The 23,630-nt window shown below is 43.1% G+C and overlaps 1 long non-coding RNA gene across 1 annotated transcript in view; it reads left to right on the top strand.

Annotated features, from left to right (window-relative positions):
• Positions 1–21,621, top strand: part of LOC115082574 — a 30,487-nt gene extending 8,866 nt beyond the window's left edge. Inside the window, exon 2 of the long non-coding RNA XR_003854199.1 lies at positions 20,953–21,621. This is a non-coding gene — a long non-coding RNA (uncharacterized LOC115082574). The remainder of the gene's footprint in view (positions 1–20,952) is intronic.
• The last annotated feature ends 2,009 nt before the right edge of the window (positions 21,622–23,630 follow it).

Here is a 23,630-nt window from a genome sequence, read left to right as displayed (position 1 = left end):
GGAGACATCGGGCAGTGACGGTCGCAACAGTAACATTATCGCCGGCAGCGAAGACACCGCTGACTCCGCCCCTGCCCTCCCCGACTCCTCCCCTTCCTGCCCTGACTCTGCCCCTCCCTGACTCCTCCCCTCCCCCTAATTTGCATGATATTGCATGCGAAAAGGCCCTGTTCACATGCGATAAGCCTTTAGAAAATAACCCCATTAGGAAGTTCCTTAAAACTTTCCTTTTCACAAAGATCTTCCAAGATAAACTGCTCCTCTGATTTTATAGATATCTATGTTCTAAGTATTTATACATATATTTAATGTTACTTTCCTTAGTTTACTATAGTTTGGATCTGTTTTTTTAATCTTCTTTTATTTTCATTGTTTTTTAAGTCAATATTTTAATTTTAGTTTTAGATTTTGAATCTATAGTTTGCATTACTTTTAGCTTTAATGTATTTTATATTTATTTTTAATATATGTACATCACATTGATATACTTATGTAAGAATTGCAATTCAACAAACCTAATAAATGATAATAATCATCATCAAAGCAGTTTACAAAATAAAAATAAAATACGCATCAATAGTATATTCAAAAACAAAAGTACAAAGAAATAAAAACTGATAAATCCAATATTAAATTCATTTTTTAAAGTTAAAAAAGAAAACAAATTTAAAAAAATTAAACATCAAATGCATGAGAAAACAGCCAATTCTTCAATTTATGGAATTTAAAATAATTATTTATCTTCCTGATTACTAAAGGGATACAATTCCGGATAGACAACACTATATAACTGAAAGCAATCTGAAGGGTGAGCTTATTTTTTAATTTATGTACATCGCATTGATATGTAAGAATTGTGATTCAACAAGCCTAATAAATAATAAAATAATAATCCTCAATGGAGTTGGGATTTTAATCGGATCGTGTTGACAGGAACTCAGAAGATGAACTATTTAGGGACACAGGAGATTGGCCAGATATTGTGGGTTCCCTGTTGCCAAAAGCCTTTGAAAACCAACAATATAGCTTGATGAGAAGTGGCAAAACAGAATCATTATTTTTTTACCCAAATATAAACGGGCCGATACAGTAAAAACGCGGGAGAGCGGACGAGCGCCCGCTCTCCCAGCGCATGCATACAGACCACTCTCCTGTGCACGCGATTCAGTATTTTAATTTATTAAAATTAGGCCCGGCGGTAAAAAGAGGCGGCTGTCAGCAGGTTTGACAGCTGACGCTCAATTTTGCCAGTGCCAGTTCTCGAGCTCGCTGACAGCCACGGGTTCGGAAACCGGACGCCGGCAAAATTGAGCGTCCGGTTTTCAAGCCACGGGCCTATTTCAAATTTTTTTTTTTTTTTACTTTTTTAAACTTTCGGGACCTCCGACTTAATATTGCCATGATATTAAGTCGGAGGGTGCACAGAAAAGCAGTTTTTACTGCTTTTCTGTGCACTTTCCCGGTACCCCGGAGAAATTAGCGCCTGCCTTTGGGTAGGTGCTAATTTCTTAAAGTAAAATGTGCGGCATGGCTGCACATTTTACTTACTGAATCGCGCGGGAATACCTAATAGGGCCATCTACATGCATGTGCATGTTGCGGGCACTATTAGGTTCGGGGGGGATTGGATGTGTGTTTTGGACGCACTATTACCCCTTACTGAATAAGGGGTAAAGCTAGCACATCCAAAACGTGCGTCCAAATGCCGGCTAACAGTGTGCTCCGTCAGAGCGCACTGTACTGTATTGGCCTGCAAGTTTGGCTGCAGTATTTTGGATAATTGAAGACACCTGAAAAGACAATTAGTGCATCCCTGATAGAGAGAATTACAATAATCAATTCTTGAAAGAATAAATGAATGGATTAGGGTTTCTAAGTCCTTCCTAGTGAGAAAATACTGAATCTGTTGAAGGACCCACAAATTAAAGCATTTTTTCACTGCAGAGTAAATGTGATCAGTCATAAGTAATTAAGAATCTGATCTGATACTCAATAGTGTTACCAATCTTTCAGATAAATCGTCACACTCATTTGTTCAGGAAGAGTTAACTTAATAGGTGAATTTTAAAAGCCTAATATGCGCCAGAGCTAGGAAATATTCACAGAAGTCTGGCCGGCATGTACCGCGCAGATTATACGGTAAAAGGTGTCCACGTATGCGTGTACCTCCCTGTATATGCACAAAAGATTTTGTCTGAAAAAGGGGTGGGGAATGGGCCTGGTCTGGGCGGGGCATGCTCATTCCAGGATTTAATAATGAAACCATTATGTGCACAGGCCCGAACCGGGGGTCCCCTACTGCAGAAACTTTCCTTCTGCAATGGATTGGCATGTACGTCCTAAAACAAAACTAGTCTAGTCAGCAGGGTTTTAAAGGTAGGGGCTATCAGGGTAAAAGGAGGCTAAATTTCTAGGGAGGGTTAGAAAGTCCTATCCTTTACCTGGGCAAACTGGGAACAACTGGGGAAACTGGTAATTGCATCGGTGCGCGTGTCTACTAAAATCCCCCCATTTACGCAGAAGAGGCGATGTTTGCGTGTATATGCACACGCCCATATAAAACTGTGCACACATGTATGTATACAGCCTATTTTATACCATGCTTGCATATATGCGCGTAAGTTATAATAATGCTGCTTCCTTTGGTGCGAGCCAGCATACGCGCATATATGTGTGCCTGCGCAGCTATTTCAAAGTTACCATCTCAGCATCCTAATTCAAAGTTCTTCTATCTTAAAAGGATTAAGCTTCAGTTTGAGGTCTTTTAGCTAGGAAGCAAGCATTTGAACAAGACCAATTAATAGGAGATCACGAATCAAAAAAGGCCACTAACTGTATGTCATCCTTATATAAGTAACCACTAAAACTGAAGGCCTGGCTTAATAAGGCCATTGGAGCAAGATAGAGATCAAATAATAATGGTGCCAATATTGAGTCCTGAGGGACCCCAAAGCACAAGGATGTAGTGTAGAAACATCATGTTTCATATGAGATTCTAAAGGATAGTCTGCTAAATAAGAGGAGAACCATTTAAGAACAGAATGTCCCTAATCCTAAATCTTTGAATGATTATAATAACAACATGTGATTGATTGAGTTAAAAGCAGCATTAATGTCTAGAAGAATAAAATATGGAATCCTTACCTGAAACAGCCATGACCTAATTTCATTTGTAAGAGCTACAGTGCCATTTCTGTACTAAATCCAGCACTAAATCCAGATGGTCTGGGGTGTAATGTATTCACTTTTGTCCAGAAATTAAGTAATTCATTACAGATCATTTTCTCTAAACTTTTGGCTAAAAATGGTAAATTAAAAATTGGTCTATAACTTTTCAAACAGATATGGTCAAGCCGACTGTCCTTCAGAAAGCATGATCAGAGACTGCTTTAACTTAGCGTGGACCAACGTAGCTGAAGGTTAGATTATAGTAAGGTAAAAAACTAAACCCGATTCAGATTTCTTGACCAATCGGATCTGATACTGAAGTAGTCACTCTCATAGACTGAATAATGTTTTGCTTGCCAATTTGAGAAATTTTGTTGACTTGCAGAAAAGTATTGCCTTGGAGCTTTGCTTGAAGACACCATAACTAGTTGAGTCAAAATCAAGTTGTAAATCATTTTGTGTGAATTCTTTTTGAATATCAATCTTAGGCCTGGATTTATCAAAATGCACTAAATATTGCATGTGATAGGGAAAGGGGTGTGTTTTATGGTAATAGGCAGTTTATTGCAATTTGTGAAGTGCTATCTTAGTGCAAATTGTGATAACTTTTTTGCAGTTTGTGATATGCCAGAATGGTTGTATTTCCTACATACAACCACTGGGGGGACCATGTTTAGTAGTGTTAAGCTCCTGGAGAGCCTGCCTATCTATCAGGGCTGTCTTGCCACCACTGGGGGGGGGGGGGGGGGGGAGAGAGAGTGCCTAGATATAATGCTGTTACAATAGATAGGTATTTATATCTCTTTGGGAGGCCCACCTAGTCACTCGAGGTGAGGTTTAGATATTACTGTAGGGGTTAGGGGCCACTTTGACATTCAAAGTGAGATGTACGAACAGAACAGTTATCTCTTGTGAAGATTTGATGACCTTTGGAGTGAGGAAACTCAACCAAAGATGAGATCAAGCTAGGTTGAGAGAACATTGCTCAAATCTCATCTTTGGGTGAGTTTCCTCACTCCAAAAGTCATAAATCTTCACAAGAGAGCACTGTTCTGATCGTACGTCTCACTTTGAATGTCAAAGTGGCCCCTAACCCTTACACTAATATCTAAACCGCACCTCGAGTGACTAGGTGGGCCTCCCATAGAGATATAAATTCCTATCTAGTGTGAGGGCATTATGGCTAGGATAGTCTCTCTCTCCCTTTCTCTCGCTCTCTCATTTGCATCACATACAAAAACACCATATAGCACTTTGATAAATGACCCCCTTAGAGACAAAATAATTAGCAAATTTCCCTGCTGACAAGATTCTGAGCTCCCACAGGATGAGAGATCATCTTATAGTACAGAAGACAGACAGCCACAAGCCTTCTGCATATAGGGGTCAATTTTTGTACCCACAGATGTTATATTTAATTTTCAAAAGGAAAGTACGTGCATATTGTAAATTGATTTTTGGACCTGCCTTTTCTTAGGGCAGAGTTTTGCTGGCAAATAGAGTGCATACATTTGAAAATTCTGTCTATGCACATTGTTTTCCAATCCTGCCCACAACACCTCCAGGAACACGTCCTTCGTTCCAGATAAAAGCATGCGGGCTATAGAATCCCTGGGCATACTTTTAGCCAGATAAAGCTAGGACAGTTTTCAGTCTGCCATTTTACTGGGTAAATCACAATTTACCCACATGAATAGCTTTGCAAATTATTCTTGGAGGGGGCACTTTTGAATAGGCTGCATTATTTGCACTTACAGCCAGGTACCCTGCAGCCTGTTTTCCGAGGGAAACTATGACAATTATTACCCATTGAAAATTAGTAGCCACAAAGTACGCATGCAAAATGTCTCCACATTCCTTTGCACTTGCTGCTTGGGCAGGTTGCCATGTGTAATATTTGAAAATGTCATGCACACGTGCTATTTCAATCCCCCGACCGAAACACGCCTCCGGGAATGCCTTTTATCAATATGGGTTAGAGTATGTGCACCATGAGAGCCTTCACATAATTTAGGGTGGGTAGAAAAGGGCAATTTTTTGCCAAGTCATTTCACCCAGGGAAATCTTTATTTTAACTGGGCAGATGACTTTGAAAATCGTCCTTCCCTTGTGGAAGAGTCCTGCAAGCTAACTTGCCATTCAAAATCCAAATGACAACGTGCATTTCAAATAAAGAAAGGTTCTTTGCTAATTCTGCCTCTGCCTCTGCTTCTCAACTAACCCCAGTGGTACTGGGACTTACTTCTCTTTTCTGAACTCTAGTTCTTTAGCATTCTGGGGTTTACGGTACTGCTTTGTAAATAGGAGTGGAGGAGTTGCCTAATGGTTAGAGCAGCTGGCTGTGAACCAGGTGAAGCCAGCATTCAAATCCTGCTGACCCTTTTTGTGAGCTTGGACAAGTATCTTTATATTTACTAAGCCATGGTATCTTTCCCGGCGACTAGGAGAGCACCGTTTGGGCCAGTCAACCCCTTTAAAAGTGTACTGCTGCTCCTGGGGAAAGTTAGCTGGAACTCTGGAGATGTAGCTAACTGTAGAGCAAATAGCTTAAGTGATTTAGCCTAGCAGTGAACTGATTTCCATGCTTTTGTTTGCTAATCTACTCATTATCATTCCCGCATTGCACCCTTTTTTTTTTTTTTGGGGGGGGGGGGGGCAGATAACATGGTATTTGAAATACCATGCATTCTCACAGGACAAGCAGGATGGTTGTCCTCACAAATGGGTGACATCGAGGATGGAGCCCACCACAGAAAACTTCTGTCAAAGTTTAACAGAACTTTGACTGGCCCCTACTGGGCATGCCCAGCACGGCACTGACCCTGCAGCCAGCAGGGGTCTCCCTTCAGTCTTCTTTTTTCCGCGCAGCAGTTGCCACGCGGTGAAAGGAGCTCCTAACCACGTTTCCTGACAGGAAATCTGAATTTCTATATTCTGAAGAAAATTTGCCCCTCGGGGTCTCCCTTCAGCAAATTTTTACATTCGCGGAATTCCGGTAAGTTTTTTACCGTTTTTTGTCGACTTACGTCGAATTTGGCCCTTGAGGCCTGTCGACAGTCGCTAATCCCGCGGCTAAATTTTTGGCCCAAGTCCATGGCGACGGGGGTTTCGCCGATGTCCGGATTGCACCCGGACCATGTCAATCACAGACCCCCACAGGGTCTGTGTTTTGTGTCTAGGCAGCGAGCATGATGTCCTGACTTGCACCAAATGTGCCTTAATGACGCCCAAAGGTCGCAAGGCCAGGATGGAGAAGATGGGGCTCCTCTTCCATGCTGAAGAATAGGCCGAGCAGACAACCAAAAATACCCAGATGCCTCTGCTGTACTGTGGCCTGTCAGAGGTGAATGAACTCTGAGAGACTTTCTGACTATCACAGATTCGAAGGATGTAGAGAAGATTTGGGAAACTTGTAAGCTCTGCACAGCAAGGCATCAATGACTGTTTGCACCACAATACAGGGAAACTTAGTTTGCATGAAGCCAGGATGCAAGCTTTTGTCTTACAGATGCATAATTTCAACGGATGGAAACCAGTTGAAAAGAAGATCCTGTAAGGTGGCAGCATTGATTGAGTCCTGGTGCCAAGAAACGGAATTCGGGCCTGACTCCTATTGAAGCCACTGACTTACGGTTTGTTTACACAACAAAGAACAACAAAAGAACAGAAGAATACATTGCATCAAAGCCAGGGTGATACAGGAACTTTTATCATGGAAGGGTGGTTTCAGGAAAGACTAGTAAATGAATGATTTTTACAACTGAATGGGGGATGTCCTCACAAGCATTTCCTATACATGATAGATTGTCATGACAACAGCATAAGGTATCTTTGTAAAGAAGTCTTTGGGCAGTCACGTCATTCATTCGGGAAACTTCGGTAGTGTGTATTTTGATTATATAAGTCAGGGCATGTCAGAGATTCACTGAGATGCTAGTTATTACTGATAGAGGGCATTCATATTGCATCTCCCAGGAACACTTGTTTTGGAATCTATTTTAAACAGCTGAATAAATTATATTTTAAAATCTTTTGCTGAATCGAAGTGTTCTTGTTGCCCTGTCCCTGTGTACAGAAATTATGTACAATGCTCGCACCCCAACGCCATCGATAGCATCAACGTCATCGGAACCGGCACCGTCGAAGTTGCACCATTATCGTCAACCCTCCGGTGACCGTCCACCATTGATGACTTCACGGCCGTCGACTCCCGTCCCTTCCCCGGATGGGCGAGGGGATCGGAAAGAAAAACATCGCCACCGACGGCACAAGTCTCGGCCTGTCGAGGATCCACAACCATCGACCTCCGCACAGACCGAGCCACCGACTAAAAAGCCTCGATCGGACCTGGCACCGTCCGCGTCTCGCTCGCAGGCACCGAGGAAACCCTCACCCCTTCCGGGTGTGGGAGCCGTGATCCCACCGGTTACGGTGGTCCCTCCGGCTCTGCCTCCGCCTCCCTCTCCCGTTGAGCCGGGTCTCGTTACCCCTGGTCTCCGGGAAGAACTGGACCGGCTGGTTCAGGAGGCCATCGAAAAGGCGATGCAGAAGTTCCAACCTCCACCGGCACCGACTTCGGCACCGACTCCAGCACCGACTCCGGCACCGACTCCGCCACCGAGCAAGGACCCGACAGTTGAGCCACTAGTGGGAACACTAGCACCGTTACTGCACCGTATGGAAGCGCTGCTAACGGCCCTTCCATCAATGATTCCAGTACCACCTGCAACACCACCGTCTCCGACGGAATTATCATCGGGAGGGGAAACACCGTTTGTTATTCCCCCTTCAGGGGTGGTCCCATCGGTGCCTTCTCATCCCTCACCGATATATCCGTCGGCTCCACCGATTCCAAGGCCGGCACCAATTCCATCGACAGCACCGAAGCCCTCGATGCCGTTTCCGGTTCCGCCTTCAGCACCGATGCCATCGAGATTATTCTCCATACCCGAGGTGATTCCTCTCAATATCCTGGACCCTCAACCAGGACCTTCAGGGCTTCAAGCCCCACAGGATCCCTATGATACCTGGGGAGATGACACCTCTTCTGACACGGATTTGCCTTCGCCACCGTCCCCTACAGAGAGTAGAAAGCGTTCTCCTCCTGAGGATCTCTCCTTTATTAATTTTGTGAAGGAGATGTCAGAGGTGGTCCCCTTTCAGCTACAATCTGAAAAAGATGACAGACACCAGATGATGGAACTTCTCCAATTTCTGGATGCTCCTAAAATCATCGCTTCCATCCCTATTCACCAGGTGTTTCTGGATCTTCTGAAGAAGAACTGGGAATCTCCTTCCTCGATTTCCCCAGTCAACAAAAAAGCTGACTCCACATACCTAGTCCAGTCAGCACCAGGTTTCAGAAGCTTCAGCTGGATCATCGCTCTGTCGTCGTTGAGTCGGCTCAAAAGAAAGCTAAGCGCCAAAAACCACACTCTTCAACCCCACCTACCAAGGACAACAAATTCCTGGATAGTGTAGGAAGAAAAGTGTATCACGGAGCTATGCTAATTTCACGCATAGCTTCATATCAGCTCTATATGACTCAATACAACAGAGCCATCCTCAAACAGATGCAAGAGTATACGGACACTTTGCCCTGACCAATATCAGCCACAACTTCAAGCCCTCCTTAACAAAGGGTTCGAGGCCGGTAAGCATGAAATTAGGTCCGCATACGACATCTTCGATGCTTCCACTAAAGTTTCAGCTACAGCCATCTCAGCCAGACGTTGGGCTTGGCTAAAATCATCAGACCTACGCCCAGAGGTCCAGGACCGACTGTCTGATTTACCCTGCCTAGGTGACAACTTGTTTGGAGATCAAATTCAGCAAATAGTAGCCGAATTAAAAGATCACCATGAGACGTTAAAACAACTCTCATCTACTCCATCTGAGGTGACCGCCAAGCAAACCACCTAAGAGGGACTCTAAAAAGTCTTTCTTTAGGCCACGTTGGTATTACCCTCCCTCGGTTAAGCCTCGACCTTCACGGTCTTCCAATAGAGCTCAGCCATGTCAGCCTCGGAAACAAAGACCTACCGTGGCCCCACCCCCTGGGCCTACGGCGGGCCTTTGACTTCCTTGTAGAGAGCACGTGCCAAACCCCTCTTCCAGCCATCCCTGTGGGAGGTCGACTGTGCCCACTTTCTAGACCCGCTGGCTTCAGATCACCTCAGATCAGTGGGTACTAGCAATCATAGCACAGGGTTACCACCTCAACTTCACTAATCTTCCTGCAGACTCCCGCCTCTACAAGCATGGAGTCTCACCAATCACTTGGCTCAGTTACAACAAGAAGTATCCCTTCTTCTGCAATCAAATGCTATAGAACCCGTTCCTCCATCCCAGCAAGGAATGGGATTCTACTCCAGGTACTTCCTGATACCAAAGAAATCAGGGGGCTTCGTCCCATCTTAGACCTTCGCGCCCTCAACAAGTACCTTCAAAAAGAAAAGTTCAAGATGGTAACCCTGGGCTCGCTTCTCCCTCTGCTGCAAGAGGGGATTGGCTATGCTCTCCTCGATCTCAAAGACGCGTATACCCACATTGCGATAACGCAATCCCATCGCAAGTACATGCGGTTTCTGGTGGGCCGAAACCATTACCAATATCGAGTACTACCTTTCGGTCTGGCATCCGCACCACGAGTCTTACCAAATGCCTTGTCGTGGTTGCAAGCATTCCTCCGGAAGGAAGGTGTCCACGTCTACCCCTACCTGGACGATTGGCTAATCAGGGCTTCCGCCCAACAGATTGCTCAATCCTCCCTAAAATTGACAATTCAGACTCTCCTTTACTTAGGGTTTCTTGTCAATTACGAGAAATCTTGCTTAGTCCCATCTCAAAACTTATCTTTCATTGGAGCAGACTTGGACACCTTACAAGCAAAGGCTTACCTTCCTCCTCAAAGAGCTCAACCCTGATATCCCTAGCTCGCCAACTCCGTGTCAGGACACTGCCACAGCTCGCCAATTCCTAGTTCTCCTAGGACACATGTCATCCTCGGTTCAAGTAACTCCCACGGCCCGACTAGCCATGAGAGTTACACAATGGACTCTGTGACACCAATGGATTCAAGCTCTTCAGCCGCTGACCTCCATTGTCACAGTTACACAAGCGCTACGCCTATCGTTAATCTGGTGGACGAATCAAGTCAACCTCCTTCAGGGCTTACCCTTTCTCCTACCAGATCCACAAGTAATCCTAACCACCGACGCTTCCCACATAGTTGGGGGGCCCATGTGGACGAGTTGCAAACTCAGGGTCTCTGGTCTCGAGAAGAAGCCGAACACCAGATAAATTTATTGGAGCTGCGAGCAATCCGCTACGCGCTCAGAACTTTCCAGCTCGTCTATCGAATCAGATAGTCTTGATCAGAACAGACAACCAGGTGGCCATGTGGTACATAAACAGCAGGGAGGCACAGGCTCCTTCCTTCTGTGTCAGGAAGCTGCGCAGATTTGGGCAGAAGCCCTCTCCCACTCCATGTACCTCAGGGCCACCTACCTGCCGGGGTGTAGACAATGTATTGGCAGACCAGCTGAGCCGTGTCTTCCAACCACATGAGTGGTCTCTCAATCCTCTAGTAGCGACCTCTCTATTCCACAAATGGGGATACCCGCACATAGACCTCTTTGCGTCCCCTCAGAACCACAAAGTGGACAATTATTGCTCTCTCATTCGGAGCCAGCACTCCGCGGCCAAGGGATGCCTATCCCTCAAGTGGACAACCGGTCTGCTCTACGCATTCCCTCCACTTCCTCTTCTGTCCAGGACTCTCGTGAAGCTACGCCAGGACAGGGGAACCATGATCCTAGTAGCACCGCACTGGCCACGCCAAGTGTGGTTTCCATACTTCGAGATCTCTCCATCGCAGAGACACATTCCCCTGGGAAAGGATCCGCATCTACTACACTCAAAACATCCCAACCTCCAAGCCTTGTCCCCTGACGGCATGGATGTTGAAAGGCTAGTTCTCCAGCCTTTTAACCTTTCGGATTCGGTTTCTCATGTCCTGATAGCTTCACGAAAGCCCTCCACTAGAAGATCCTATTCATACAAATGGAAAAGGTATACATCATGGTGCACTACTCAGTCCCTTGATCCCTTTTCCTGTCCAATCCTCTGACTTCTTGGACTATTTATGGCATCTCTCAGAATCAGGTCTTAAAACCTCTTCTATCAGGATGCATGTCAGTGCGGTAGCCGCCTTCCACAAGGGTATCGGGGTGTCCCTATCTCAGTACAAACCCCTGGTAACACGCTTTCTCAAAGGCTTGCTCCATCTGAGCCACCCCCTTACGTCCTCCGGCCCCATCTTGGGACCTTAATCTGGGTCTTGGTCTTCTAATGAACACCCTTCGAACCTCTGCACTCCTGTGACTTAAGATATCTCATTGGAAAGTGTTATTCCTTTGGCTATCACTTCAGCTCGCAGAGTTAGTGAATTGCAGGCCCTAGTTACCTATCCGCCTTACACTAAGCTCCTGCAGGACCGGGCGGTACTCTGCACTCACCCTAAATTTTTACCTAAGGTAGTTTCGGAGTTCCATATCAATCAATCCATCATACTACCTATCTTTTTTTCCCAGGCCCCACTCCAACTCCGGGGAAACAGACTCTGCATACCTTAGACTGTAAACGGGCTCTAGCTTTTTATCTAGACCGTACAGTTTCTCATAGAAAGAGTACTCAATTATTCGTCTCTTTCCATCCTAACAAGTTAGGGACAACCTGTGGTAAGCAGGCTCTTTCCTCCTGGTTGGCAGACTGCATTTCCTTTTGCTATCAGCAAGCTGGCATTCCTTTCCAAGACCGTGTCAAGGCACACTCTGTGAGGGCCATGGCGACTTCAGTAGGCACACCTTCGATCGGTGGCCGCTTCCTGACATCTGTAAAGCTGCAAACCTGGAGTTCTCTCCATACCTTTGCAGCCCACTATTGTTTGGACAAAGCTGGAAGACAGGACTCCATCTTCGGCCAATCTGTCTTGCGTAACCTTTTTCCATCATAATGTACCAACACCCTTCCACCTGCCCGGTAGGGTGCGGATGCCCTTTCCCAAATTACACCCCAGTTGTTGTGCCTGTTGCACGCCGTCGGGTGCCTTTGGTGCAAGTCAGGACATCCTCAGCTCGGTACTCACCCATTTGTGAGGACAACCATCCTGCTTGTCCTGTGAGAAAGCACATGTTGCTTACCTGATGTAACAGGTGTTCTCACAGGACAGCAGGCTGTTAGTCCTCACGAAACCCGCCCGCCACCCCGCGGTGTTGGGTTCGTTTTATTTTTACTTTTTAGGCACTGCCTGTAGCTTTGAAAATCAGACTGAAGGGAGACCCCTGCTGGCTGCAGGGTCAGTGCCGTGCTGGGCATGCCCAGTAGGGGCCAGTCAAAGTTCTGTTAAACTTTGACAGAAGTTTTCCGTGGTGGGTTCCATCCTCGATGTCACCCATTTGTGAGGACTAACATCCTGCTGTCCTGTGAGAACACCTGTTACATCAGGTAAGCAACATTTGCTTTATCTCCACATTTAGGGGTAGATTTTTTTAAAAAGCGCGATCGCGTACTTTTGTTTGCGCAGCAGGCGCAAAGAAAAGTACGCTGGATTTTATAAGATACGCGCATAGCCGCGCGTATCCTCTAAAATCCTGGATCGGCGCGCGCAAGGCTGCCGATTTTGGGCAGCCTGTGAGCGCCGAGCCGCGCAGCCTGCCTCCGTTCCCTCCGAGGCCGCTCCGAAATTGGAGCGGCCTCGGAGGGAACTTCCTTTAGCCCTCCCCTCACCTTCCCCTCCCTTCCCCTAGCTAACCCACCCCCCCGGCCCTATCTAAACCCCCCCTTACCTTTGTCCCTAGATTTACGCCTGCGAGAAGCAGACGTAAATCTACGCGCGCCAGCGGATTGCTGGCGCGCCATCTTCTGACCCGGGGGCTGGTCCGGAGGTCTGGACCACGCCCCCGGGCCGGCACCACGCCCCCGGTCCCGCCCCCGCAACGCCGCGTCCTGCCCCCGAAACACCGCGTCATCCGGTCCCACCCCCGACACGCCCCCTTCGAAAAACCCCGGGACCTACACGCGTCCCGGGGCTCTGTGCGCGCCGGCGGCCTATGCAAAATAGGCGCGCCGGCGCGCAAGGCCCTGCTCGCATAAATCCGGGCGGATTTACACGAGCAGGGCTTTTAAAATCCGCCCGTTAGAATTTTACCGCACAGTAAAGGCTGTTTACCATACGCGAAGCCCTAACACATTTTAGTAAATGACTCTCTTAGATTATAAAACTTTTTGGGGACAGAGATGTATCTACAGTACCTGAACATAATCAATTTTGAAGTGGTTGACTAGCCATGAAAGGCGGAGTATACAAGTTCCAATCAGTATAGAGTTGGTAGTTAATAAAAAAATAACAATTTAGAGTGTCTCTGAGGTGTTGGAGTTAGTTGAAGAGTATGTTTCTGACTTCTTTTCAGCATAGGTTTCCGTGTATAAATATTTGGATTTTTAAAATGTTATCATCAAGCCTGTGGGCATGGAGATCAAGTTAAGATTACCAGACTCATTGTACACTGCCAAATGTCTCTCACTTGAGCCATGGTCCCAAGTGTAACTTATTAGCTCATGTCTCCATCCTTTTTCCAAAAAAATATGCAACCTGAGAGCACATTTGTATGCTACCTACAAATGTTTGTACTATTGCAAGATCTATTAAAATGGAACCTTTGTTAAGGTTTTGAGAGTTTGGAAACAAATCATGCATGCTGCAAGACATGGACATGGAGAAAGATGTGTGTCTTACCTATGGCAAACACTTAAGGAAATCAAATGACTAGGGAAGGAGATAGCACCGTCACGGGCAGTGTAAGAGAACTTAGTTTTCATCCCTTATCCACTTGGAAGGCAATTTTCAGAAATGAAAGAACAGAAAAATCTGTTTTAGGCTAAGTTGATAGCTCAGCGGTAGTTCTGTGTGATCCCTCGCAGGAGATCATGGGTCGGTTTCCTGAACCCGGCTCCTGCTTCTTGAGCCAGAGGAGGTTGGGGATGTAGCTGAAGCAGTGTTCACAGCTCTGAGGTGGACAGGAAGGCCCAGTTATTGTACAATGCTGCCATCTAATGGTCAGAATCAGGATGCATGCATAGTGTGCCCTGAAGGTTGTTGTGTTGTGTGACTTCTAGCCAAAGGACTGTGACTGCAACAGTAAGGCTAGATAGAAAGGGGAGGGGTGTAGTAACAGGTGAAAAAGTCCCAGTTAAATGAAGGCTCTCAAGGCTGCAGACCCAGGAACAGCCTGTGCTTATTCAACTGTGCGTCCAAAAAGGAAAACTCTCACACACACATACATACATATATATATATATATATCAAACAGAAAATATGAGAACACTAATGATAGAAATTTTCCATCAAAACCAATTTGTGAATCCTAACATATAGTCAGAACAATTTTAATCAAATTTCAATCATAATTTAATTTGGAAAACAATGAATTTAAAACAGTACTTCAATAAAATAACACTAGAGAAAATATATGTGAGGTTTTTTTAAATTCCCAAAAGATTTTTTTAGATGTTCTTGTATCCTTCTTCCTCACTAATATCAAGCAATTGCACTTGAAGGACTCCTACTTAATGGTCCAATGCTTAACTTCCCAAAACTTTCTGTTGTCAACTTAGGTTTGCTGTTGCAGCAATATTGTCTTTCTCCTTGATACGAGCATAATTCATATACAATGAGTCTCTTTCAGTTTTCCCTCACTTCATTTTAAAAAAAATTATAACAATGAAAGTGAATAATAGAATAATAAAAAAGATTTGTTTGTAGATAGGAAATGGTTTTTAAAAGATCTACCCATGTAGTCTGGGTAGTTATATGAGTAGATCTGGCTATTTGAAAATTTATCACTGTAAAGTTAGTAAAATATGCATATTTTACCTGCAGAGAAATGAGAGGTGTTCTCATGGGTGTATTGAGGTCAGAGGAGTAAACTACACACATATAATTGGCTTTTCAAATATACACACACTATTTCCTGGGCCTAAGCCATCCACAGATTTTGTAGATACAAAGTATGGGCTGATTGCCAAAAGCATCTATGCATATAAAACCCAGTTTTATGCACATAAATTGGCTTTTGAAAACTGCTCAAGGAGTGGTTGGACACGTTAAAAGCATCTGTAAAAGTGATGTCACATGTTCTTTTATGTGTACTAGAAAGAGACATTCCCAGAGGGGGAAAGACCATTTATGCAGATACTTTTGATTTTCAAAAAATGTGCACATAATTGCACGTATACATCTGCTCCCAAGCAGGCATAAATGTGTACGCACATAGGGGCAGATTTTATAAAACTACGTGCGCGCATTCTTTTGTTCGCGCACCAGGTGCAAACAAAAGTACGCCGGACTTCATTAGATACACGCGTAGCTGCACGTATCTGTTAAAATCCGGAGTCGGCGTGTGCAAGGCTGCCCAAAATCGGCAGCCTGCGCACGCCGAGCCGCGCAGCCTGCCTCCATGCCCTCCGAGGCCGCTCCGAAATCAGAGCTGCCTCAGAGGGAGCTTTCCTTCCACCCCACCCCCCCCCCCGCACCTTCCCCTACCTAACCCACCCCCCAGCCCTATCTAAACCCCTCCTACCTTTGTTGCACAAGTTATGCCTGCCCAAGGCAGGCGTAACTTGCGCGCACCCCCCCCCCCCCCCGGAGCGCCCCCCGATGACGTGCCGGCCCCAACACGCCCCCGATGACGCGCCGGCCGCGACACACCCCCGCCCCCCCCCCAGGAAAGCCCCGGGGCTTTGCGCGCGCCGGCCAGCCTATGTAAGATAGGCTCGGCACGCGCAGGGGGGGTTTGGGGTAGGTTTTCAGGGGTTACATGCGTAACCTACGTGCGTAACCCTTGATAATCTACCCCATACTGCGCTGGGTTCCTCGTATACCTGCTAATTTTCAAAGCGGACTTATAAGTCCGCTTTGAAAACTCGTGCTGAAGTTCATTCATACTTTCTACATGTGAACTTCAACCGTACTACGTTATAAAATTACCCTCTCTCTAATCACTTTTGTACCCATGTAAGTTTGAGCAAATTTCCAAAGATAAACTATCCAGGGACTTACAGAAACTCCAAAGTACCTGAGTCCCTTATTGCTAGGTTGATTAGTGAAATTTGCCCCTTACAGGGGCAATTTTTTAAAATGCCCATATTGGTACAAAGCCTGTGGACATCTTTTACCCACGGGCTTTGCACTAATTTTCAAAGTGAAATTCCAGCTGCATTTTCCCTTTGAAAATTACCCGTGAACATTTACACCTCCAAGTTTTGTGTGGGTAGCGCCCCCCCCCCCCCAACCCTTCCTAAACCCCACCCTCTGGAACAGCTCTTCATACTGCAGGTTAAGTTGTGCATGTCTTGCCACTACATGTATCATTTTATTTGCACATAGAGCAGGCAATTTTTTAAAAAATGCATTTCTGCAGGTAAAGAACTGTTTTTTACCTGTAGAAATGGCTTTGAAAATTACACTTTATAGGGGCAATTTTAAAAAAGGCCTTATAAATTTGTGGGCTGTTCTGTACCCAATTACACCCAATTTTCAGACCAAACACAATCCATGTAAGTTTGCTTTGAAAATAATTATACACACAATTACATTTCCTATTTGGTGTAAAGCATCTTGCTGATAGAATTTCCATGAGTACTTTGTAAAATCACAGAGAGGTCGATATTCATAGCTCGTTTAAAACTATAGCTGGATAACCAGGACTTTATCTGGCTATATAGTGGCCACTGAATGTCTGGTTAAGTTCAGTGGCTACTAGATAGGCAGATAAGTGACTTATTCTGCTATCCTAATAGCTGGATAAGTTCTCAATGGGCAATGGGCAGATTGGAGTGGCGCTACTTACCTGAATAAATTATCCAGCTAAGTAGCGATATTCAGCATTAGGTGGATAACTTATCCGGGTAAGTTAGACCTGCTCAATAGCAGGTCTAAACTCAGACAGATAAAACTTATCTTCCTAAGTAGTACTTAAATGAAGGCTCTCACGGTTGCAGCCCCTAGTAACAGCCTGTTCTTATTCAACTGGAAGTCCAAAAAGGAAAAAAAAACACACATATATACACACACACACACACACACTATAGATATATATATATATAATATTTATTTATCTATCTATCTATTTATTTATTTATTTATTATTAATTTTTGTATACCGAAATTCCTGTATAAGATACAAATCAATCCGGTTTACATAGAATGGAAATTGCTCTGGTCTTACAAGCCCGACCAGGGCTTTTTACATGGAACAGTAAACAGTGAGTCTCTGTAAACTATACAAATAACGAGTTAAACAGTGAGTCTGAATATAACAAATTGATAATAAATACAAATTAATAACAATTAATAATTCAAATTAACAGTGGCTTGCCAGATGGAATTAACATGAAACAGATGAACGGGGGGGGAGCCGAAGAGGATAAAGATGAGGCATTAAAATGGATAGATTGCTGGGTCGCATTCTCAGAGGGGGAAGGAAGAAGGGAGGCACGGAAAGGATGGCAAGGGGGAAGGGTCGCGTCAAGTGAGAAGGGGTTAGGAAACTTGAAATTAAGGAATCAGATCATGATAACCTAGTTACATTATGTGAATGGGAAAGCTTGCCTAAAGAGCCAGGTTTTTAGCTTTTTTTTAAACTCTGGTAGGCTCTCTCTTTCTCTCTCTCTCTATATATATATAACACTGTTTCACATATATATGAAATAGAAAATATGCAATATCTCTGGATGGCTTAGGCGCAGGAAATGGTGTGGTGTATATTTGAAAAGACAATTATATGTGTGTAGTTTACTCCTCTGACCTCAACACACCCATGAGATCACCACTCATAGCCGTGCTGATGAATATCCAGTCTAAGTTAGCCGGATATGTCTAACCAGCTAACTTAGACATCCGTCTGAATTTTGAATATCTACCTCAAAGTTTGTGTATGTCCCCTACCAGACTCCACCCTTTGAAAAGCCTCCTCCCCTGTTTGTAAAAACATTTGTAAACAGTGTGTATGTATGTAATTTTATGGGTGCATCTGTGCTTGCGCAATTTTTTAAAAGAACTTTTCTGCAGATAAAGCAGTGCTTAAAAGGCTTGTTATGAAGTTACCCAGATTCTGAGCATACTTTATGTGCACTAAAAAAGACAGGCATTTTGGGGAGGGGCGGAGCTGGAGTGCAGTTTACATTTGCATGCATACTTTTGAGTTTAATAAGTATGCACAAAATTTCACACGCACAAACTATGTGCTGGAAAGAGCAGGTGGAACTTTGCGCAGGTGAGTTTCAGCATGTAGCTTTGCATAATTCTCAAAGCGAACATATGCACATAAGTTTGCTTTGAAAATTGATTAATTATGTTTATAGCTTCCAAATAAGTTACCTCTGTGTGCCACAAAGTTACCCTTCCGATATTGGGAATCTCAGTTCTGCTGTAGAGAAGGATCTGAACTAATAAGACTTTCTTTCCTCAGCATAAGGAGGAAGAATATAGGTTGTAGAATGAATGTTTTGGCAAGATTTTTATTTATGTTTATGTTTATACCTCTAAAAATCAATATGAACACTTTTAGGCTGTTATACAGTGGTCACTGTTGCATCAAAAAGTAGGTAGAACAATGATCACTCTTGTCATTCCACCCCTCCCCCCATCTCTTTTCATTTGCCTTCTCACCCTTACACCCAGAACCTCATTCCTCCTCCATTTGCCAGTCCTCATTTCCTGGCAAATTGGTCTCTTACTTTATTTTGGTGGTGGTCATTGAGTCACCATTGCTTCTAGATAACAAAATACCTGCATGTATTTAAGAGAAAACCCAAGATCACAACAAGGCATAGAAGGTAAAAAAAGGTTTAAAAAAAATGTACGCAGACTAAAACCAGCCACAGCATAATGTGATACTCATTAGGAACTAAGAGAGAGGTAGGATGGATTCCCTGCATTTAAAATTGAGTAGGTTACAAGATCTTAGGTCTATTGCAAAGAAAAGAATTTTGAAGTCTTTTTGGACAAGGATAACATTACAGGTATGTTGGTATGAGATTAAAGCATAGTTGGGAGATAATATTTCCAAACCAACCTCCTAATTCAGATGTTTGCACCTGGATTTGAGAATTAAATTTTTACTCGATGGGGAAAGGGAGGATTTGCTTAACTGGCCAGTGGATTCAGGATGACACACTGAAGACTTTTGAACAACTGAAGAGAAATTAAATTAATGAATAGAGACTTTTCACATACCCTCGCGAGGCAGTACATTCATATTGGGGCGGATTTTAAAAGGGTTACACACGTAATATACTCGCGTAACCCTTTTAAACGCCTCCTGCGCACGCTGAGCCTATTTTGCATAGGCTCGGCAACGCGCGCAAGCCCCGGGACGCGCATATGTCCGGGGCTTGAAAAAGAGGTCGGGGCAGGGCAGAGCTGGAACCTCCAGGCACAGCAACCATTTGCCGCTGTGCCCAGGATCGCGGGCTGGCCGTCGCTGGCTTGTGTAACTTACAGTGCAACTTCGCGAACAAAGGGAGGGGAGGTGGAGGGTGGCGGAAATAAAGTTCCCTCCGAGGCCGCGGCCTGGGACGGGAACAGGGAAAGCCATCGGGGCTCCCCTAGGGCTCGGCGCATGCAAGGTGCACAAGTGTGCACCCCCTTGCATGCGCGACCCCCGGATTTTATAACATGCGCCGACCCCGGATTTTATAACATGCGCATACATTTTATAACATGCATAAAATATGATACCTATGTACACATATGAGCCTAATTTTAATATCAGTGCACACGTTGTGGTTGGGTCGCAATTTGTGTGCACGGGGAGAAGGAATTTTTTTAAAGTACACATGGTGACGTAATCGGGCCTTTGCCCAGTTCCCTCCCAGTTCACTCCAATTAGGAGCGGAACTAGCTTTCCTATACCCCTACCTACCCTTCCTCCCTTTTCCCCTCTCCTGCCCTAACCCCTAAACTACCCAATCTACTCTTTTTTTGTTGTTGTTGTGTTTAAGTACTTACTTCCTCTTCCTTCAGAGAAGTAAGTACCGCGCACTGGCCAGCTCTGTCCCTGTCAGCCTTGCCCTGCCCAGACCCAACCCCCTCCGGCCAGCTCCTTTTCACTGGCCCAGCACTTCTCTGCGTACCAGGAGATATGCACGTGGCTGGGTCTTTCTAAAATGTGCGCGGCGTGCGCAGGGCCCGGGTGCGCGTATCCCCCAGCAATTGTGCGTACAGGCCATCGAAAATTTGAGCGTTTGAGAAGAACAGTTTCAGCTCTGGAAATAACTTGCTTTAGTGTCTGTACCAGTAGCACATTCTTGTTTTATTTGCCAAGAATGTATACAGAACATCAATGAAAAGTATTTTTAAATAAATAACATCTGTTTTGTACACTTTCTCCTGTTTCTAAAAAAAAAACTCATTTTCAACAAACTGAGCTGAAAATAAAATCTGATATTGTTGATTCTTGCATTTAATATATAAGGTCTTTTAATTTCTTATTAAAATGTCAGTAACAGGCAACTATTCTATTGTTTGGTTTTATAGTTAGGAAACTACAGCTATATTTTAATATTTGTTAATTGCTTTCCCGCATTAAATGTCATCCTTACATGCAGTAATTTAAACTTGAATTGCTTTTAAAAAAAAAAAAAAAAGTATTGTGTTCCTTGTAACTAAGCATCTAAGAAAAAAATGGGAAAACTATTTTTGTGTCTCTTTTCTTTCTATAGATCATACTAAAGAAGAGAAGAACAGTGTGCATAGGGAGGGCACAGGACAAGGTCATTAGCCATAATGTATATACCATCAGCAACAACAACAATAGAATCCCTCAGCAGTAAGACATCCACATAGTGCATGCTAACAAGATGACAAAAACATGGAAATTCCATTGCCACACTGTTGCCTATATACTTTGTATCTTGAATTGATATCTGTGCTGAGGTAAAATTGTGTCTAAATGTACAACATTGTCTGTCTTTTCTTGCACAGAAATATGCGTACTTGCATCTCTAAATATACATAGTATGTAACATATTTCTTACATATTCATGGCACTCTGAAAAGACAGACTATGGTGTAATCAATAATCATAAATCTATTATGTATTGGTACGTCTGTAGACCAAGATATGATTTTTTTAAGTAAGTTTATTTCTTTCAAGGTTTACAAATAACAAAAGGTGCACCTTGCATTTAAAATTGCCATTCTAGATGAGAGCATGCATGCACAGTAGATTTTATTTAAAGGTAATATTTTTAAGTAATAGATTGTAAGAGGTGGAACAAGAGGTATCTGACAGAGATGAATGTGCCAAGCAGAACCACAACTGTGTATATTTTAAAGCACATCATGGGCTTTAAATGCCAGATTGTTATGGATTCTAATGAAGTGCCATAGACTGTATATCAAATTAGAGTATTATTCCTGCAAGTGTTATTATTTTCACAGCCACAGTTTTCTGTATTAATAGTACTGATCAGTCCAAAGGGCACCAGTATAATTTCAAAGCCAAAGCTGTCTCAGAGATGGTAATGTCAGCCTTAGAATAACCAGTAGACGGCAGAAGAAAATAACTGGTCTCCATATAGACACAGAATATTCAAAAACAAATTCACCTTAGTGCAAGATTTATGCATACTGTAGGTATAGAATGTGATATTAAAAAGGGAGAAGCCATTTCTGGGACACTCTAACAAAAGTGTTTATGGAACTTATTTTGCATCTATTTATAGCCTCTATCAAAAGTCAAAAGACTATAAATGCATTGGAGAGAAAGGTTTCACTTTTGCTTAAATATTTCATCAAAGTCACTCATCAAGTGAGTGACTCTAAACAAAGAAGAGAAAAGCACTGTCAACAGATGCAGGATAAACCAAAATATGAAACATGGAGATGTTAGAAATTGCAACATGGGTGGGTTAAGTTTTGGGGTGAATTTTATATGTGGTTTTTTTTTTGTTTGTTTAAATTAACTGCTTATAGCCTTAGAAAGCCTTTACAAATGAAAAAGAAAAATAATAGATGTGCATTCAGTTTTTGAAGAATGGATTCATCCAAGGAATTCCTTTTTGTGGTTCGGATGTTGCAGGTAGTAGAGGAGGGAATTTTAGCTTCTCATCAAGCAGTTACAGAGGTTGCTGAAGTGGGGGCCAGGACACTGGTAGCCTAGATTGGAATGGAAGAGATGGGAGTTCAGTTCTAGAACTTTCCATACTTCCAAGTTTACTGCAAGATTCTATATTCAAGGGAACTGCTTTCTAGTAGAAGACTGATGTTTTGATTTTCTTGATTGTACTATACATCTATTAAAGCCTTAGATTACATTACGGGTTGGAACCCATACCAATGGAATTTCAATCATGTTTAAGAAAATATAGGTGACTTCACATATTATTGTGGTTACTTACATTATAGAATATTACTTATTTTCATTGTTAGAAATGTAGTTTTTATTTTACTTTAGACTGGTTTCGTTTTCTATTACAAGTTGAATACTGTTTTAAGTTTGTAGAATTTTTTGTTTTATTAGATTTACTGATGACTTTTTAAAATACAAAAAAATAAAAAATAAAAGAAAATGTTTTCTTCATAACATACTCAGTTTTGAATTTACATGTAGTGTCATGAATATTCGTATTATTGTTAACTAAATGATTTATATTTTACTGATTTAATATTTCAATATAAGAATGTCAGTCATTGTTCGTTCTTGTCCTAGTTTTCATTAAAAGAACAAAGATCTTTTATATGGATATCTTATAATTATATATCATTGCTAAGTAAGAAGTTAAGTTGTTGCTATAGCAACAATCCTGGCAGACAATTGAGTAATATTTTGATGATTGTTTTGTTTATAATTAGTTATTTTAAGAAAATCTAGTTCCTAGATATTAGAATAAAATTTATTTTCTACTGTATCCATTTCAAAATGTTAAAATATTGTTTAAATATTTTTGAAATCCCTGAATTTCAGGCCTTGTTATAGAATAAGCTGCATAATCAATAGATCAAGGGACTTTTTGTTGATAATCCAAATATTCAAAGTTTACGTAACAAGAATTCTAGAGAGTGTGCAAACTACTTGAGGGTTGATTATGCTGCCATTTGGCACGTTGAAGTAGGGGGAGAAGGTTGACTTTTTGCACTTCTGTATATAGTCAAAAAGAGAGAAACCTGTATAATAGTAAGATCTTATTTTGAAATAAAAAATGTCTATAATCCACAAGGAGTTTTGTTAAGGCTAATAAACAATGACAGGCTGAGCAAAATTGCTTGCAACAGTGGCACAGAGTTAGCACTCCATACCCCTTCAAAAAGTTGCTTTGTCTTTCTGTGGAACAAGCTTGTAGTTTGCCAGGATTTTTTTTTAAGCGGGAGAGATATGCCATCCTTCCAAGATCTCATG

This window comes from Rhinatrema bivittatum, unplaced genomic scaffold (assembly GCF_901001135.1).
Source record: "Rhinatrema bivittatum unplaced genomic scaffold, aRhiBiv1.1, whole genome shotgun sequence".
In the NCBI taxonomy this organism is placed as follows: Eukaryota; Metazoa; Chordata; class Amphibia; order Gymnophiona; family Rhinatrematidae; genus Rhinatrema; species Rhinatrema bivittatum.
The sequence above is the reverse complement of the archived record's forward strand: the minus strand, read 5'-3'. Positions and strand labels throughout refer to the sequence as shown.